At 38.0% G+C, this 20955-nt stretch overlaps 1 non-coding gene across 1 annotated transcript; it reads left to right on the top strand.

Annotated features, from left to right (window-relative positions):
* Window positions 1-205: 205 nt before the first annotated feature.
* trnad-guc (transfer RNA aspartic acid (anticodon GUC)) lies at window positions 206-277 on the top strand. Its single transcript has one exon. It is a non-coding gene; the product is annotated as a tRNA-Asp (tRNA).
* Window positions 278-20955: the final 20678 nt, after the last annotated feature.

Below are 20955 nucleotides of genomic sequence, written 5' to 3'. Positions count from 1 at the left end.
AGCCCTAGTTTTTTCTATCATTATATATCGTTCTTTTATTCTAATCATCCATCTCGAGTCAGCAAGCAACACATAATTTTGACAAAATTAAGGAATGATAATAGAAATATAATTTCTAGAGATTGTAACCCGGAGTTAGTCATAACTGCGGTTTACTGGATTTGGCTCAGAGTTCTTGAACACGGCAAAATGGAGTATACCACCGTCCTCGTTAGTATAGTGGACAGTATCTCCGCCTGTCACGCGGAAGACCGGGGTTCGATTCCCCGACGGGGAGTTCTTTTTATCCCCTATTCACCAGGAATGATAGCACTTGATACTGCAAAATCGACATACTATGTTATGACATTTTTTGTTTTTCAGCATAAATTATTAGTCATTAGTATATTATAGTATATATTATATAAAACAACATATATTACTGGTCATTTCAGGACAAATTATGCAGTAATATGTATTAACATTATTTTGTAATTTTTTAACATTTTTAGGCATTTTAAAAATTTGACCATTTTTGACAAAAAAACGACATACTATAGTATGACTTTTTTTGCTTCCTCCCATTTTTGGACATTCTATAATATGCAACAGACTATAATTGGGCCAATTTTGGACGATGATGTGCATTGAAGATGTTATAAATAAGTGATAAATCCCACTCTTCCATGTTAGTGGATGGTACATGAGCCTACATGAACTGAAAACTCAAAGTAGAGGTGAAATGTGAAAATATGGTTTCTTTCATTTTAGATTCTTATCACCCTGATGTTTGTGAAGTGTTAATTTTTTCTGAAAAGTTAAGTAAATACTTATTCAGAGCTATAAAATGGGGGTGCAACATCATGACTGACCGCTCACATTGTGCTGTGATTGGGTCAGGCAGGTGTTTGAGTGGGAACTTACTAGCTCCAAATGATATCACCAGTGAAAGATGGCAGCGGCTGTAACTGGGATATTTTGGCTTCAATTTCTCTTTGTTGAAGACAATAACTTTATCTACAGTGAAACTACAAGTATAAATTAGCAACTTCTTTTGATACACAAGACCATTTTAAATAAATTACACATAAACACAACAGTAACCTGAGCAGGTCCAAATGATGATGATGATGATGATGATGATGATGATAATGATGATGATGACTGTAGTGATGACTCTTGACAGTGTGATTGACAAATCTGTGCATATGTGTGTGGGACAAACTGTGTGCACTTGTACACTACTCTCTCTCTCTCTCTCTCTCTCTCTCTCTCTCTCTCTGTAATTTATGAGCAAAATACAGCTAATTGCAACCACTTGTTAAAGGCTGAGGTCTGCATCTCTTCTTATGTCATATTATATATGCAGACACACACTCACACTCACACACATGACGCACGCACCATCATGTTGGAGCTAATCATGAGCCAGTGTTCATTTATAATCAATCTTAGACGCCTGACATTAGCTGTAAATAAACAGACCTGTGTGTATGTGTGTGTGCGTGTGTGCGTGCAATTTCCATATGTCTGGTGAGGAATGGGAAGAAGGGAAGTAGTTCTACGATCTATCCATCACTTTGACCGTGCCGCAATCCATGTGCCGTCATTTACCTACTCTTACTGTGTGTGTATGTGTGTTTGTGTGTTTGTGTGTGTGTGGGTTTGTGTGTGTGTGTGTGTGTGTGTGCATTTCCCCTGATTGGTTGTAATGGTTAACACATGGTGAAGCTCACTTTCCCACCAACACACACTAATTTTTCTTAAACTCCACACAGCTTCATGTTAGAATCAGGTGTCCAAGGCCCTTAACAATGTAAATCCTGCCAGTTAGCATGTCCCAGTGGACAGTAGTAGTAGATTGGTCTCCCTTCAAAAACATTGATATAAGGCATTTCTACATGCAGCAAAATATGACTCACATTTACGGTTTAGACTGTCCTCCGATGCCATCTTGATGCTGATGCAGAGTTTAAATGGCAGATATCAAACTCGGGGTGGGAGGGAGTGAAGGTGGATGGGTCGAACAAACGGCAGACTTTCACCCAGGAGAATGGGGTTTGTGTCCATGTGAAAACAAAAGTAAATTTCTTTTTAATTAACTTACATTTTTACATGATTTCTGTGGCTCACGTCCAACTTCTATACTTCCAGCATTTATGTGAATTTTATTTACTGTTACTGGAAAACGAAGAAGAGAAAGACCTAGAAAGAACCGGCTCTCGAATATTGCAAGTTGGACGAATATGACACCTTGACATATATGACAATATGACAAGAACTGCGGAAGACTGATCAAAATGGAAAGAACAGGTGAAAAACATCATAGTGCACCCATGGATGGTTACGGCTTATGATGATTTACTGTTTAAATTGTCTTTTATTTTCACTTTACCAGGACCTTTTTTGCCCTAAACCTATAGGTCAGTGGTTTCGTAGCCTAAATTCACAGAAACTGCAGCCTTTTTACCAACCGCAAACCGTATGTGTTTAAGGATGTATAAAGATGTATAAAGATGTATAATGACGTGTGTGCTATTTTCAGAAAGATCCACGGTACGTTATGGGTGGTATTGATTGACAAACGGTCTATTCTGTCTTTTAGATTGGAGATCTTGTTGCCCAGTGACAGTTGCAAGCAGTGTGAGTATTGTAAATTGCGACCTTCCAGTCAAATGATAAAATGCAAACTTACTAATGCATATTATGCATACAGAATTCAAAATGAAATTGTGTGAAATTATGATTAGTCAGTTTGTTTGGTCAGTGGGGGAAAGGTAACAAATACACAGTGATATCAGATCATATTCATTGGGACACCGTAGGCAATATTGTTAAGATGTTATCTAAAGCTCTAGCAAACAGAGTAGGACCAGTGATAGACAGTCATTCAGCTGGACCAGACCTGTGTGCCTGGAAGCTCAATCATAGACAGCGTGTCGGTGATTACAGATGTTCTGACGTCTCCAGCTCATTAGGCTGTTCAGCAGAACTCTCAGTGTGAGCAGGGCGGTTAGACTGTCAGCCATACTCTACACACTTTTCATAGAACTGTACAGTATTATGGCGAGCTGGCTTTTACCAAGTTTTGAAACACATCACATTGTGGTTTCAGTAAAGACTATATAAACAGAAGGATATTTTGAAAACTAGAGAACACTGTTGAGGATTACATTTGTAAAGTAAATGAAGTGGCGGTGGGCAGGTGGAGTACAGGTTTTTAAAAATTAACAGGAGGTTAAAGTTGGAAGGGCAATGGTGCTTTCATGATGCAGTTTTTCAGGTGGATGAAGAACTGCTGTTTCACTCTTGTTTTTAGGATTAATTGAATAGATTGTTGGAAATACTGAGAAAATAGTTTATAGGTATTATAAAAAGATGATGATGTTTTGGTGATGATATATATGTGTATATATATTATTTTCTTTCTCTACCAGTCTATGTCTCTCCCTTCTATCTATCCATTTTCTCCTTCATCCATTCATTCCCAGATGGACACATTGTCTTGGTGCTTGCCCTCCGGCCACATTTGACCTGGAAGTGCTGTGATTGGTCCAAAGGTCACACGGCAGGCTCGTGATTGGTGGAGATGTCATTTCATTGGCCTCCATAACTCCCACCCCCATCCATCTCTGTCACCATGGTCTTCATTATTATAAAACAAGTCACTCCGTGTGTGTGTGTGTGTGTGTGTGTGTGTGTGTGTGCGTGTGTGTGTGTGTGTGTGTGTGTGTGTGTGTGTGTGTGTGTGTGTGTGTGTGTGTGTGTGTGTGTGGGTGTGTGTGTGTGTGTGTGTGAATTCATGTGCCTGTGTGGATAAGTATATATATACAGGTTGAGATTTAACATTAAAAAAATCATAAATTTAAAGTGATAAAATAAAGATAAATATAGATAAAATTAAACCTCATTACAGTAACAGTAAGTAGTTAAAATGAGCCCTACCTTGAGAAAATTTAAATGTATCAATATCAATCCAGTAATATATTTGGAATATGTAGAATATAACACTAAATTGATCCATTCTGCATAACAAGTATTTTTACTTTTGATACTTTAAGTATATTTTGATGCTGATATGTTTGTATTTTTACTTCAGTAAGTTTTGAATGCAGGACTTTTACTTGTAGTGGAGTAATTTCACAGTTTAGTATTAGTACTTTTACTTAAGTAAGGGATCTGAATACTTCTTCCACCACTGGCTGTGTCCCCAAAGATGATACAAAAAGAAGAAGAAAGGTGCAGTTACTTTGTGCAATCCGTCCATGAACAGATAGTAAGAAGAAATTCAGAAGTGTAGAGCAGCAGTTAGTTGGACGATGCAGACAATATGATCATCTGTCTCTATGTAAACTATTATAATATTTAAAGAAGCTTACTTCAGCTTACTTCAGTAAATTACAAATCCACATCATTACTGACCAGCTCAGGGTTAACATCTGTACAGGCTGTGTTTTCAACAGCTTTAATACTTATGATGTTTATAACACATAATAACCACAAATGGGCGAAGTGTTTGCATGTCCCACAGACTGTATATAAATAAGGCATGTCCCCAAACTTTGTTAGTGTCCACACGCTATGTAGGTATTTTTATTCCATCTTTGCTGCCCAGTCTCCTTGGTTCATATTGGAAATTCTGCAAGCTGATGTCATCTTCAGCCTCAGTCTCATTAAATGAGACAGAAGCAGAGCAAACACACCGCTGAGGGAGCAGACTGTTTCTCTAGGAGGATGCTTCCAAACAGGGCTGCATCCAGGGAATTAGCGGCTAATTAAACTGGCGGCCTTCTGTCTCTGTGTACTGTGTGTGTGTGTATACAATCATTTTGTTTATGGGTGTGTCAACAGTACTGCCTCACTTTGTCTCTGTTTGTTTAAGACCACATCCTGTCAGCTTGTGTGTTTGTTTGGAATTGTTTGTGTTTTTATGTGCCAACTATAAGATGATAGGAAAAACACATTTTTGCTGCATAAAATTTGATTCATGATTTTTAAACATTCTATTTGTGAAATATTTTACCAGCTTTGCCACTTCACCCTCAGTTGCTGTTTCTTATGGTGTCACAAAACACAGGCGGGGAGACTGGAAGTTGCAAAAATATGAAAAAACTAAGAAGTAGGAGGAGAAGGACAACAATAAGCAGGGAAGGAATAAAAAAACTATTATTTCATCAACTGTTCTGCTTAAGATGATGATAGCCTCCAGAAGTGAGGGCTCGGGACAAAAAGGACTCTGTGGACCACACCTAATGTCTCAGACCCAAGAGGCAACCTCCCGATGTGAGCAGTGAAGCAAACCTGGAAGTGCCTTAAGCCTGGATTCTCTTCTAAGATCCAACAGTTATGGTCATTACATCATGGTCTCAATCCCTAGTTTCGTCTCCAATACAATAGGATGTTAATTGTGTAAATAATGAAAAACAATGCATTTCCACGGCACTGTGTACATCTAAATAGCCCTGAACTTGTTTGTCGTGTTTTCTTTTCAGAAAAAGTTTTCAGTCCATGAAAATTTTGTTAATTTAAAAATGTCTTGTTCAGTGTTTCGGTTGTACTAAAAGACGCTCCAAGGAGTCGGCTGTTCAATTCTTCCAGGAAATAATGTATATTTTGTTTTAGCATTAACAGTTTATTGTTAGATACACCCAACCCCGCGCCTACCCAGTCCAAATATGGTCTGTCCTGGTTTCAAAAAACAAAGATGGAGACATCCATAACGTCAAACTTGATGCTTCAAACGGGCAGTCCACAAACCAATTGGGGATGTCACGGTGACTACATCCATTATTTATGTACAGTCTATGCTCAGACCTGAAGACTTGACATCTGAAGCTTTGAGATTTGGTTTATGATGAATATTTTTTGTGATCTTGTCTCTCTGTAAAAACTCCAACCTGAACTAGACTGACAAGCAGGTGCCAGGACCAAGTGCCAGACTCACAACCAAAGGCACTCTGATTTGAGGCACATATGAGGCCACTGCATGTCTTTAACATTATCATATACATACATCATAAAGACTGTTGAGTCATGTGTCTGCCCCAAACTATTCTCAAAAAATAATTTTGTGCCTTATTCTCTGGTCTTCAATACTCATGAATGTATTTATTTTAGACCTGAACCAACCACATGTTTCTATTCTTCAAATTACAACTACATAATGGAGGCAGATGTGGTTTGAAATGGAATGAAAGGAGAAATTACTCTCTCAATGACACACTGTCAACTGTGTTTGGTCTGTTTATGAACTGTCAGATGTTGTATTTGTTGCAAACGGATGTGGAGATTTGTTGGAAGCTGCAAATGTGCACTTCATAACCAACTATTTTGGAGTTTTGGAGTTTTTTGACAAAGTTAGAAAATAGTATTCCCAACCTGATGAGATTAATTGAAAATTTCGGGGGGTTCTCTGGTTATAAAATTAATATTTCTAAATCAGTATTAATGTTTCTTAATGAGGATGAAAGACATAATCCCATCATAAATACTCAATTTGTAACAACCACTGAAGGATTTAAGTTCTTGGGTGTTAAAATTACTCCTGAACTCAGTAAAATAATCCCAGCAAATTATGATCCCTTGTTAGACGGAATAACTGAAACACTGATTCGTTGGTCCAACTTCTATGGTCGGACGAATAAATTTAATAAAAATTACTATTTTACCAAAATGTTTATATTATTTCCAAACACTCCCATTACCATTACCAAGCTTGTTTTGCAATAAAATCGATAAACTGTTTTCACGATTCATATGGAACGACAGGAAAGCCAGGCTCCGCCTCAAGCTTTTATATATGCCTTATGAGAGAGGGGGGCTTCGACTCCCCAATTTTAAGTGGTATTATATGGCTGCCCAACGGACCTCAGCGTCATACTATTTCTGTACAGCAGCCTCCCCCCCAGCCTGGGTAAGCATCAAACAGGAGTCTATGCCAGATCTACCATTGAATCTGTATTTTTATTCTTCGGATATCAAGAAGTTAAAAAAGCATACGAAAAATCCCTTTCTCGAAAACACGATTTTGGTCTGGCATGCTGCACATAAACATATAGGTGATATGCCTGCATTGTCTCAATATACTCCTATTTGGGGTAATGAACAGTTTGCACCTGGTAAAAAGGATGGAGGGTTTCGGTCATGGAACATGAAGGGTATTCAGAAAATGATGGATCTTTACGAAGACGGAGTTTTGCTTTCTTTTGATCAACTATGCCAGAGATACCAAATCCCCAAAAAGCACCTGTTCAAATATTTACAATTAAAAAGCTACATGTCATCGAAATATAAACAGATAACACGTATACCACCTTTATCAAAACTTGAAGAAACAACATTGGTGAATGTAGAAGGGAGGGGACATGTATCTAAATATTACAACTTATTGGTCACATATAGTACTGAATCAACATTAGATAAGTTAAACGCCTGGGAAACAGATATACAAGAAGACATAGATGAGACGGATTGGAACGATGCTGGTTTAAAAGCGCAAAAACAGACAATAAACACAAGGTTTAAATTACTTCAGTATAAGTGGTTAATGAGAATGTACATAACTCCTGTCAAGCTCCATCATATGTCTGCTAATCCTCCAGATGTCTGTACTAAATGTTTAAATGAGAAAGGTGCTTTACTCCCCTGTCTATGGGAATGTCCAAAGATTCAAAACTTCTGGAAGAATGTTATAACATTTTTGTCAAAGATGTTTAATACCACAATTCTTTAAATGTTAAACTTTGCGTGCTTGGAATATATCCGAAGGACCTCATACAAACACGGAAACAGACTAAACTTCTGGACTTTGGACTACTTCAAGCCAGAAGATTATGTTGGAAGAGTATGGACGCTCCATCATTGAGAATGTGGATGAGGGAGCTTTTGGACTGCATTGGACTCAAAAGACTAACTTACATTGCTAAGGGCAAACAGAAAGACGTTGTTCAGCTTTGGGAACCATACATGATTATCATGAAAGCTGGAATAGTAGGCTTTACCTGAGAGGCAACTGTGAACAATGTAGGGGAACAGTTTTATTTTTATTTTATGTTAATCCTCTCTGATATTGGTGCAAGTCGTGTGTGTGTGTGTGTGTGTGTGTGTGTGTGTGTGTGTGTGTGTGTGTGTGTGCGTGTGCGTATGTGTGTTTATGCAATATAAGTATTTCCAGTCCCAGTTATTGAATGTTTCATTGATGAGACATTGCATTATGAGAAAAGACAATAAATATATTGGGGGAAAAAACAAAACTATTTTGGAGTTATTTTTCAATTCTTCAGTGGTCAGAAATGGTTAAATTTAGCACAAATTTTGTAAGAAATCTTCACACAAACCTATGTAACTTTTGAAACACGATACTCAAATTATTATGTTCTAAGCTGTTATACATTAAACTATCAACATTTGAACAGTTGCCTAACAAAAACACAATGTTTATTCAGATTTATGACCAGAACAACTTGACACAGCACTGAGCTGCATCTCAAATAATCTTCAGGTTTCAGATGGTATACAACACTTCTATGTTACATACTGTTGACCTGCTATCTCCCCCTAAAAATGCACTACCATGCTACCACCCCCCACAACCCAAATTCTCTATAGAATGGTGTTCTATAAAAGTTAATTTCATTGCTCAATGAAAAAGATGAACATCTTTCTGTAGATCTATTCATCCAGTTGAAGAACACACACACACACACACAAATTGATGTTGGGGCAGTTGTATAGTGGTACAAAATCAATATATAATCTACTTATCACACACACACACAAGCACATACACACTGTGTCAATGTGTCTAATACACACCGAGGCCGCCCTATCTTTGTCAGTGTGTGTGTGTGTGTGTGTGTGTGTGTGTGTGTGTGTGACCTCCAGATTAGCAATAATGATCTCCTCACATCCTGTGACCTGATGTGCTTTTTGTGTATTTGTTTTGTTTAGAGAGTGTTTAGTTTCCCTCAGTGAGCGCCAGCAGATTGTTGCTTGTTATGAGCTTAAAGAATGATGCTATTAACAACAAGAATCTAGTGATCAGAGAAATAAACACAAAATAGCTGGGAATATAAATTAAACCTGGAAGTAACAAGTCATCAGTGCACAGATCTGTCGAATTACATTGGGCCTCATGCCAGAGTGCTCATACAAACTAATTTGTTTTTTATTGGCTCGTTCTAAAGAGCCGAACTTCCTGGAGAGTATTTGAGATAGCCAGACCTTTCTCCACAGCACTGTGTCAGTACTGGAATAGTAAAAAAGCATGCAGCAACAGTGTGCTTCCAAAAAAGATAAACTGTAAGAAATATTTGTAGAAATTACAGTGAAACACTGTAAAAACACTAAAAAAAAAGTGTATATCACCGTAGTAGACATTTAATTACCTTAAATGAAGGAATAGTATAAAAAAATAAACTGTGAAAATTTAAAAAACATGTATGTAAAATTAATGGAGAAATACCATAATGTCACAAAGACACAATTACCCTAAAAATAACGGGATGATTCTGTCTAAATTACAATTTTTGCTGATATTTACGCTTAAATTTACAGTAGAAAACCCACTCACTGTATTTTTCACGGTGAAGTTCTGGCAACCACAGCTGCAGGTATTTTACCGTAAATTAAACAGATTTTTTTTACAGTGTAGAAGAGGAGGAGAACTTCATCTGAAATAAGCAGCCAATGGCAGGCTGATCCCAACAGTCTACATCCGGTGAGTCACACATGTATGTTAGTAGCTGCAGCCAGCGGTTGTACCAAAAGTACATTCGCTTTTTCACCTAAATAAGCAGTCTCAAAATAAATCTGTCAGTGGTCAAACTTGCATGAATAAATTAAGGTGAAAATGTTCTTGGTATTCAGTCTGAACACATCTTTACAGCAGCCATTTTCTCACCAGATCAAACATATTGCATACTGGAATTTGCATTTCAAAAAGGACGCTAATGAGTTCCATTTGAAGCCAACAATCAACTGTTTGCAGCCATTGTTTTTCAAAAGCAGAAGTCCTTCCAGATGGTGTGATGTCCCTTGAAAGACATTTTCATAACATCCTTCACTGTGCCCATTCAGTCAACTTGTTTTATTTCACTTCTCTTTATTTTCTCTGTCCTTCTTCCTTTTCCCTCTGCCTCCCTTCTTCTCTTCTGTCCTTTCTTCTCTCTTCTTCTCTCTCAAATGCTCCCCCCCCCCCCCCTTACGCTGCCAACTTCCAACAATGCCGTGCATAGCAGGGAAGCGTGACACCCATGGTGCATCACTTTCACGGCTCCACGCGTCATTTTAGTGTCACATTTATCTGTGTGTGTGTGTGTGTGTGTGTGTGTGTGTGTGTGTGTGTGTGTGTATCAGGTGGTACCTAGCCAGGCCAGACCCCAGTGGGTCCATGTCTCCTGACATACACACACACACACACACAGAAACACACACAAAATGCACACAGACTAACAGAGCTCTGCCAGCTGCCGTAGTCTTCTACAGGGAATTGAATACACTTCTACCACCAGCTGAGCTCCGAGAGAGAGAGAGAGAGAGAGAGAGAGAGAGAGAGAGAGAGAGAGAGAGAGAGAGAGCATCTGTCCATGAAGAGCCAAACCCACTGACCGTTATGTGTGTGTTGTGTGTACGGGTGTTAGTGTGTCTGTGTGTTCTTGGGCATGCATGTGTAGGAGTGTACTTGTGAACTCCCGTGTGTGTGTGTGTGTGTGTGTGTGTGTGTGTGTGTGTGTGTGTGTGTGTTCCAGGGGGTTACTTTGATTAATGCCCACCCCGCCATCACTCCGCCTTCTCTCTGAACAAAAAAAACAAAGCACAAAGAGAGACAGAGAGAGGAGAGAGAGAGGTTAACAGCTGCTGATGCTCTCTCTCCCTCTCTCTCTCTCTTTCTCTCTCTCTCTCTCTCGCTCTCTCTCTGTCTGTCTCTCTCTCTCTCGCTCGCTCTTTTCATGTGGGCCCCACATTCTGTCAGAGCTGATTGATAGCCAAGACAATGATTGGACGGAAATACAGAGAGAGAGCGAGAGTAAAAGGGAAAGGGGTGGACAGGGGGGGGGGGGGAGAGAGAAAGAGAGAGAGGGAGAGAAAACGACAGAGTTTCAGCTATCCAATCATGTTGCAGAGAAAAGGTCGCTTAACCAATAGAGGGTTAGAGAGAATGGTCGAGCAAGAGGGCAGGTGGAGTTTGATCTCCCCCTGAAGCACAAAGAGACAGAGAGAGAAGGAGAGAGATCCAGCATTACCATCAGTAAATCTCTCTCTCTTACTTTGATTGCATGATTACATGTGTGTGTGTGTGTGTGTGTGTGTGTGTGAGAGAGATAGTGTGTGTATCATATCTTTAAACTTTTGTTGTGTGGTTACAAAGAGAAATGACTAATAAATGAATAATTTAAAGTGTTCAAGTTGTTCTAAAGTAAAGGTATAATTAATGATGTTATATGCAGTGTATTTATATATGAAAATAAATTAGAATTAATTATTTATAGGCCCACATGAAAATAAAGTTATTGCTGTCTTCATGTGATATTTTGGAGGGATTTTGACAATTTTTTATTAATTCTCCAGTGGTCAGAAATGGTTAAATTTAGCACTAATTTTGTTGAATATATATATATATATATATATATATATATATATATATATATATATAGTATAGTATATAGCTTCATAGGTTTATGTGAGATTTGTTACAAAATAAGTATACTATATGTTACAGTAATTAAAGTCATAAAAAAGTATTGAAATGATCATTATTAAATTAAGTCAATGTCAAACATTTTTATGACAGAATTTCAGACAGAAGTCTGTTCATGGATTTTCATATGATATTATTGTGTTAATTCACTATGTGAGTATAAAAGTCAATTATAAATTTTTTTTAAATGTAGTTTTCAAGAAATAATTTCAATGATAATAAATTAGCAGCTTTTCCCACAGTGTCTTTTGAAGACTAAAGACGCAGTTGAAAGTTCTGTAAAAAGGTACATTATTTTTAACTAATAATTATAAGAATAATTACTAGGCGATTTAGCAAGAATAAAACATAACTATATATGAGATTAACCTGTTATTTATCCTGAGGGAACTTCAAGCATCCAGTAGCAGATTTCAAACATACACTATACATACATTAAAATTCAACTTAACCTATAGATAATTAACCTATGATCAATCTGAATTTAAATTAAAATCTTGGCTAGAATATTAAAATTTTGCAGAGAAATTGGACTTTAATATATAATGTGCAGATAAACTAAACATTTGCAAAAATAGTGCAAAACAGAGAATGAAACTGTCCAGTATTATTGAATTCCTTTTATAAATGTATGTTTAGTAGTATGTTTGTAGAGTTGTAAAGTATCCTATGTCTTTCAGTGTGGACACTTTTAAATGACTTTTGCATTAAAACATCCTTCTGTTTTTTTATGTATGCTTTTTAACCTCCATAGAGTGAACAGGAGCTCAATGATATGCTTTTTATATAAAGTTGAAATTAAGAAGTAATATTTGACATATTGGGATGGTTAAAAAAAAATTTCCATTTCGACTGGTTTTGGAGCCGATCAAATTACCTTATGCCACCTACCAAGGCTGTGCCAGAACACACACACACACACACACACACACACACACACACAGTCTTCTTATTGAGTTAGGGAGCAGGAACAGAGGGGCCTGGTTGATCGGGGGGATTTTGTAGTTGTGGCGCCATGCTGCCTGTCTCCCTTACCCCTCCCCTCCCTTTCTCTCTCTCTCTCTCTCTCTCTCTCTCTCTCTCACACACATACACACACACACACACACACACAAACACACACACTGAGCTGCTCTCTCTTACTTTGCTTCTCCCACACAGATCTTTAGAAATTTGAACACACACAACAACAACACATACATATAACCCACATTGAAGACCCATACAAAAACCAGTGGTGTCGTTCAGTAAATGTGATTAGGAGGAGCAGGTCTGTGTGGCAAGCAAGGGTTAAGAGTGGGATGATGAGGGGGTGTCCCAGTGTCCTGGCCCAACAAACAAATTAACATCAGCAGCTGTTTCCATCTTATCATGAAGCAAACTGTATGTATATGCACTGTGAATACCGTATTTCAAAATATTTTAAATAGTTTATAGTGTAGCTTGAATTCTATTCATGCACATTTCTATACTGTATAATAAACAGTAATATAAACAAAGAAATTAATGTACAGGAAGTTCTGATGTCAATCACACTGTGGCTTTGAAACAATAATGCCGATATTAAATTCCTTATAACTAATTTTGTAAACCTCATGAATGCATATAAAATGTTGCACCATTTCCATCTTGTGTTGCACAACAATTTATTCACTTTTTTTTTTGGTGGAGCAGCTCCTTCAGCTCTGTTAGGTGTTCCACTGCAAGAAAAGTGTCCAGCGACAGCACACTGGGATCCAGAGATCCCTTACTTAAGTAAAAGTACTAATACCACACTGTGAAATTACTCGACTACAAGTAAAAGTCCTGCATTCAGAACTTACTCTAGTAAAAATACAAATGTGTCAGCAACAAAATGTACTTAAACTATCAAAAGTAAAAGTACTCGTTATGCAGAATGGAACCAACAGATTGTTAAATATATTCCAATATATTACTGGAAAATTAGTTTTGATGTTTTTTATGCGCGCAGTGTTGACTTTTCTCAAGGTATTGTTATGAAGATTAAATTGATTAAATTGATTGTTTAGATTGATTAAATTGATCGTGTTTTTTTTTATGTTAAATCTCGACCTGAAAGTTTTCAGCTAAATGTAGTGGAGTAAAAAGTACAATATTTGGCTCAAAATTTAGTGAAGTAGAAGTATAAAGTAAAATAGTTAAGTATTTAGTAAAGTACAAGTACCTCAAAACTGTACTAAAGTACAGTACTCCACCACTGAGCCCAGCGGCTGCGTTAACTCATCGAGCATTGGTTGCTGTTCGAGAAACCGTGGTGCAGTGCAACCGACGGAAATGGTGGGTTTCAAAGCACAGCGTTGTAGTTGCTGCATTTGGTCTGAAAGGCCTTTCATTTGCACTGATCTGTACACATGAAGAGTGAGAGAGGTTGTGTGAAGAATAAAAAAAGGAGCTTGAGAGGGATGTCTTGGTGCAAATGTCAGATATTTTGTTTCAAGTGTTGCTCAACCACCTGACAAGCAGTTCTCCTGGCACACTACTGTTTTTGGTCTGAACACTCAGATCAGAAAAAAAAAAACTAATTGCCTCAGAATTTATGTAATGAGTGCTGAGGAAATGTCCAGGATGCTGAATCTGGGCAGCACCATTAGATAGGTAGGGTGCATCTCATGTAACTTATTTGATATCTCCCCGATCCTCGCTTGAACCAGAAGTTGTTCTGGTGCACCATCTTCAGAACCCTCCTAAAGCCTTTATATGTGCTCTGAGGCACGAGGAGGTATTTCTGGGTAAAGTCTTTTGACTATATGACATGACCGCTTACTGGATATCAGTTATGATATGCTGCAGCTGATCGGACTAGGTTTCATACCTGTGTGAAGACAGAAACAGATTAAACTCAAGTGTGTCACTCACAAGTCATAGGTTTTGGAAAACCCCCCCAAAAATGTGTAAGAGCCTGTTCAATGTTGCTTGCAGCTTTAAATTATCATCTGTCATCTGATTCTTCATTAAGTGAGAAAACTATGATGGTGTATTAGGGCTAAGTATACAAAAAAATACAGACCTGGGGAGGGGGGTAATATTTTGAGAAAAAAGTTGCAGATTTATGAGATTAAAGTGGCATAGATGTAACCAGCGATATCCTTGCATCTATCTATTGCGTTGTATTCAACGCATATTATTTCATCCATATTAGTATGGTGTTTTCTTCTGAATAGGCCCAATTTACAGCAATGTGTCTTCAAAGTCCATACTTATAATATGGTGATTCTGGTCTAAAACCATGAGTATTTCCTTATTGCTTAATCCCAATTCAAAGTATAATTACAGCTTCTGCGGTGATGTGGTTCCTTGAAAAACAAAACATGAGCCTCTTTTTCCGACTTTTTCTCATAAATCTGCGCCTTTTTGAACATATATTTAATTTTTTTATACTTGGCCCTAATATGCCGTGGTAGAATACTGTGTTACTTGTATGATTTTCTTTTTATGATCTGTTATTTCCTCCATTAACCTTCATCGGGATACAATAAAAGTCAGAATCCAACACTTATAACACTGATAACTGTCTGCTGTGAATCTTAGTATCAGTACAGTGCACATGACAGCTGATCCACTGCTGCCATCATCAGAAACAGACCTATCTTCAAGCTTCAGAGGAAAGGACTTCTTGTCCAGTGGTGAAAAAGGTATTCAGATCCTTTACTTTAGTAAAAGTACTAATACTACACTGTGAAATAACTCCACTACAAGTAAAAGTCCTCATTCAAAATTTACTGAAGTAAAAGTACAAAAGTATCAGTATCAAAATGTACTTAAAGTATCAAAAGTAAAATTACTCGTTATGCAGAATGGACCCACTCAGATTGTTTTATATATTCTAAACATATTATTGGATTATTTGTTTTGATGCTTTGATGTAAGCAGTGTGTTTTGTAAAGACAGGGCTCATTTAACTACTTAATATACTGTTATAAGATTTTTTTTTTTAAAAGTCTATTCTCTGAAAAGTAACTAAAGCTGTCAGCTAAATGTACTAGAGTAAAAAGTACAATATTTGCCTCGAAATGTAGTGGAGTAGTAGTATAAAGTTACATAAAATGGAAATACTCAAGTAAAGTACAAGTACCTCAAAGTTGTACTTAAGTACAGTACTTGAGTAAATGTACTTGGTTATTTTACACCACTGCTCATGTCTCAAAAACATATATCCTTATTTCCTCTCTCCGTGCATGGTTTTTCCTGTGTCTCTTGGAAGCGAAAGACATTAGAAGTAAGGGAAATGTTGATGCAATTAAAAGGCTTGGGGACACACCTATAGTTATAGGTTGAGACAAATGCCAATGAAGTAGGCCAAAAACAAGACCTTTGCCAACCACACACTCATTAGACTCACTTGACTTGGAAACACAGACTTGAGTCATCACCCTCATGACTTCAACAAAATCCAAAAAACATTTGAACATCTACAACTCATGACAACATTTCTGGCATTTAATGTTCTTAAATGATGCATAATGACTTGTTTAGAACCTGTTACACAAAGTTTAGGAGTCTGTTTTCTGTCCCTCTAGTGTCCTGAAGTACAAGCAGGGTATGTGTGTGTGGCACTTCATAGTTTTGCTGAGAAACTCCTAAATATAAATGTGTGGGAGGTGACGCTGCTTGAAAACAGCATCGATCCTCAAAATGAAGCAAGAAAAATATTTTCAAACATGAGAGCTGTTATTTCAGTCTTTCAGGGTGTGAGAGCAAGTGCTGAAGTGTTTCTTTCTCACATCCTTTATTGTGTTGCTGTGTTTTCTTTTCCTTCACACACTGCAGGGCATCTGGATGGAAATACACACTTTTACATTCTCATAATTCCTCATTTATCCACTGAGACTGAGGTCAACACTGAGGTCATCATGAGAAGCAGATCAATATAACAAGAAAAGAATCAGAGGTCAGAGGTCACCGAAGCATGAAAGAAAACAGAGGAGATATTTTGTGCGCTACAATAATTATCATGGGCTTCACAGGTACGATTCATAACAGCAAGAAACACACATAAACACACACACACATTCCCCAAGCCTGGTAATAAAATTTACAAGCAGATAGTCAATTATTCCCAAATTAATAAATACCCTGTCTTGTTCGAATACACCCACTCATCCAGTACAGCACACACACACATACACACACACACAAACACACACAAACACACACACACACACACACAAACACACACACACACACACACACATCCTAAAGTGTTTCAGTGCTGTCTTTTGACTTATTTTGCCTGGTTTCATGAGAAATATCACATTACCACACATCCTGTGGACTCCAGGCTGAAGAACGTCTGAGAAACTGAACCAAGAGCTGCTCCTACTTTATGCTTCACAGAGATAAGTATCAGAGTAGGGTAAAAAGTCAATACAGCATAGTATTGCGATATTTTGTGTGGCGATATTATATCGATTCATGGGCACCAAGTATCGATTTTTAGCGTTCCAACGGCTGGCAGACTGTCAGTATTTTCGCCGGGCTCACTGTTAGGAATATACTGGAGATATTGGTATCATATGAAACTAGAAGATCAAAGGAATCTATTGGAACCATGTGTGTCACCATATCGTGTCGGGAAGTTGTTGAGATACCGCTGCAAAGTTAAACTTTTTTTTATGTTTCATTCAACAACAAAAAATCAAAAAAATTGAGAGCAGCGAAGCCTAAAGTTGAGGAAAACTTATCGTATTTTTGGGGCTCTGGGGATTCACACCTCTGGTAAGTATAGTCTCACTAGTGGTGGGAGTGGTTGTACAGAGGTTGAATCATTTATTGCTGTTGTAGTAATAAAAGTATTGTTAGTAGTCATAGCAGCAGCAGTGCTATACTTGTAGTAATCACAGTAGATTAAATTGCAGGCTGGTGGTAATAGTGAGAATAGTACCCGGGGACTTGGGGAACTGCAAACCCATGTTGAATACAATAATAATAATAAAAATAATAATAATAATAATAATAATAATAATACCTTTATTTATATAGCAACTTTAAAAACAGCGTACATAAAGTGCTTTGACAGAACAAGCATGAATAAAACTCCAACTATCAAGAAATGAAGAAAGAAAGAAACAAAATTATATATATATATATAATTTCAACAAGATAAAGTCCTTGAAGTGGACTCTGCTTTACTTGGCATTCTTAATGGGATGAGAACTGGATTAGATGCAGTTTGATGCTTGTATGTTGCATATTACACACAATAACCAAGGAAAGGGTTGGACATTAATTTGAATATAAGTAACAGTAAGTAACAGTGTCAGCATCAGCAACACGAGCAGCAGTAACAACACATGTCATAGTAGTAGAGGTAGCACTGGTTGACTTGTAGCAGTAGCTACAGCAGAAGACCTTGAAGAAGTCCAAAAGTAGTATTGGTACCAGCAGTAGTAGTAGCAGTAAATTATTGTTACACTGATATCAGTTCAGATTATCAATTATCTTAAACTGAAGAGAATAAGTTCATCATGTGTCAGTCTTCATTAACTCACGTTTAATGCTTCTCATTTTGGATTTCCAATAGAAAGTAACAGTGAGCTGTGTTTGTGTTTAAATCTGTTGCTTGCTCAGCACAGACACACACAAACACACTGGTGCTTGTGTTGCTGGAGGCCCCCTCTGGTGCCGTTAAGTGAGTCCTGAGTGAGACTGATGGGGGTCAAGACCTTCACACACACACACACACACACACACACACACATATAGATGTACATGCTTACAATACTGTGTTAAGCATTTCTAGCGTGTGCAGACACACACAAACACACACACACGGCAGCAGCAGAGTGTTTACCCTAAGGCATTACAGTGTCAGACCCCCCACCCAGAGCTGCAGCTGTGCCAACTCTACACACACATATACACACCCTACCTCCTGAGTGCATGCTGAGTGTGTGTGTATCTCATACACGTACATGTTAGTGTGTTTGTGTGTACATTATATTGTGAAAGCTCATGTATGCAAATGTGAGTTTGTAATGTGTGTGTGTGTGTGTGTGTGTGTGTGTGTGTGTGTGTGTGTGTGTGTGTGTGTGTGTGTGTGTGTGTGTGCGTGTGTGTTTGTAAACGGTCATAAACTCGCCAGGCTGGAGAAAAGCCTGGTGTCCGCCCGCAGCGCTGTCCTCCCTCCTCCTTTTTCCTATTCTGTTTTCATCTTTTTTTATTGTCTGTTTTTCATCCTCGTCACATGCGTTTTATCTTCTTCAGCTACAAGCAGGCAGAGCGAGAGATGGATGAATGGATTCAGAGGTGGAGGGAGAAAGAGAGACGTTATTGTTTTTACACTTTTCAACTCTATTACTCAGTAGTGTGGTTTAGTTTTCTTTGCCGATTATAAACATCTTGTAATTCAAATCACAGATCACAGAGTACAGACAGATGGACAGACAGACTTTACAGGGTCATGGGGGGCTGACATGTGTCAGCTGACATTGGGCGAGAGGAAGGGTACACCTGGACAGGTCAGCAGACTATCACAGGGTTGACACAATAGCAACTATAACACTGAACCACCAATAAACTAACACCTGCATGTCTTTGGACTGGGGGAAGAAGCTGGAGAACCCTGAGCGAACTCACACTGACATGTGGAGAATCGATTCATGGCCGCTAAGTAAAGATATTTAGCACCGGCAGGCCATCAGTATTTTTGCAGTTTTGTTTTTTTCCGGAGTCTCTAGCAGGTAATTTTAGGATTATACCGAGATACTGGTATCATATGAAACTAGAAGATCTAAGGAATCTAACCATGTGGGATATCGTGACGTGAAATTTTTGAAATAACGCTACAAAATTAGGCTTTTTTTATGTTTCATTCAAAAATATTCAGAGCAGTGAAGCATAAAGTTGAGGAAAGTTTGAGAAAATGCTGCATTTGTTGTCGTCCATACATGTTTGATATCAGTTCAGTTCAGTTTGACTGAATACTTTGTTGGTCAGTCTGTGGGTTTGACTCTCATTGTGGAGAAATAAAAAGACTGAAGTGAGATGAACAGACTGAGAATTTTCTCTTATCTGACAAAACAATTATTGATTGAATTTCAGTTTGTGAACAAAAAATGCAGTTCAACAGTTAAATCGCAGCATATTGAATCGTATTACTCACCATGTCGCAAAATGCTTAAAATTGCAATAATATTGTATTGTGTCTCTGGTGATTCCCACCACTTGTGCTGCCCATGATACAGAATATAATACAAAAAATAAAAACACATTAATACCAATTTAGTTCACGTAGTTGTAGAATCATAATATCTTATCATCCTGCTCATTGGTTTACCGATGGTAAACCTCCAGTGGTCGCTGCTGCACAACCATAAGGCTCTCCATCTGCTTTCTGTATTCCTTGTTGTCCTTGGCAACAGCAGAGAAGATTGAAAGATTCCTGAATTGAAGTGAAAGTTGCGTGTAGAACACTGAGGTGTAGAGTGTGCACAGGAATGGTAACAGTACGGCTCTGAGTAGTTAGCAGTGCTGCTAAAGTATATGTGTAATGTATAAGGAATAATGCCCAACGACGAGAACTGTCCGATGGGCAGGCTTCGGCTCAGCTGTAACCAGAAAGCTAACAAGATTCAAAGTCAAAAACACTGCATACGGTGGAAAAACAGTAAATGCAACTGGCCTGTATGCTAAACAAAAAGTCTAGCTGGCCAGTCAGCAAAGTCATTGTCCCCAAATTAATAATGATGATGATGATTTGTACTATCGGGCTGAACAGTGAGACATCTGCCGGAGTGGCTAGTAAAAGTAACATAAACCCAGTTAGTGTTACTAACCTTTTTCAAATTAAACATAGGGCTCAGAGCCATGCATGGCCAACACAACATGTAATACCATATTCTCCCCGCGCCCCAGCACATATGGCCAATTAGATCCGATGCCCGACCCGAACTGCATCCTTAAATAACTATATGCATAATTTCATCAGCCATTGCATCCAATGATAGTAGCTGCCACTAGTCGCAAAAAGCTGCCAGATGTTGCAATGTCTTAATTTGCATATTCATTACATCACGGCACATGCGCAGTTTATATCTATGTCTGACTCCATGCTGTCCAGCTCAGCTCAAGTTTTTTGGGTCCCATGATGCTTTGCAGTTGTCCACTCTTTGCGATGTTTATGCTTGTTGCTTGTTATAATGTTGGTGCAAATTCACAGTAGTTGTCATGTTTATGTACGGTTTGTTTATATAGGTCATCACTTTATGTGTTTAATGTTTGTACCATGACCATTAATAGGGCTTCCTGTTCTAACAAAC

Source organism: Centropristis striata, chromosome 13 (assembly GCF_030273125.1).
Source record: "Centropristis striata isolate RG_2023a ecotype Rhode Island chromosome 13, C.striata_1.0, whole genome shotgun sequence".
Taxonomy (NCBI): domain Eukaryota; kingdom Metazoa; phylum Chordata; class Actinopteri; order Perciformes; family Serranidae; genus Centropristis; species Centropristis striata.
Note: the sequence above shows the minus strand (reverse complement) of the source record. Positions and strands in the feature narration are given on the sequence as shown.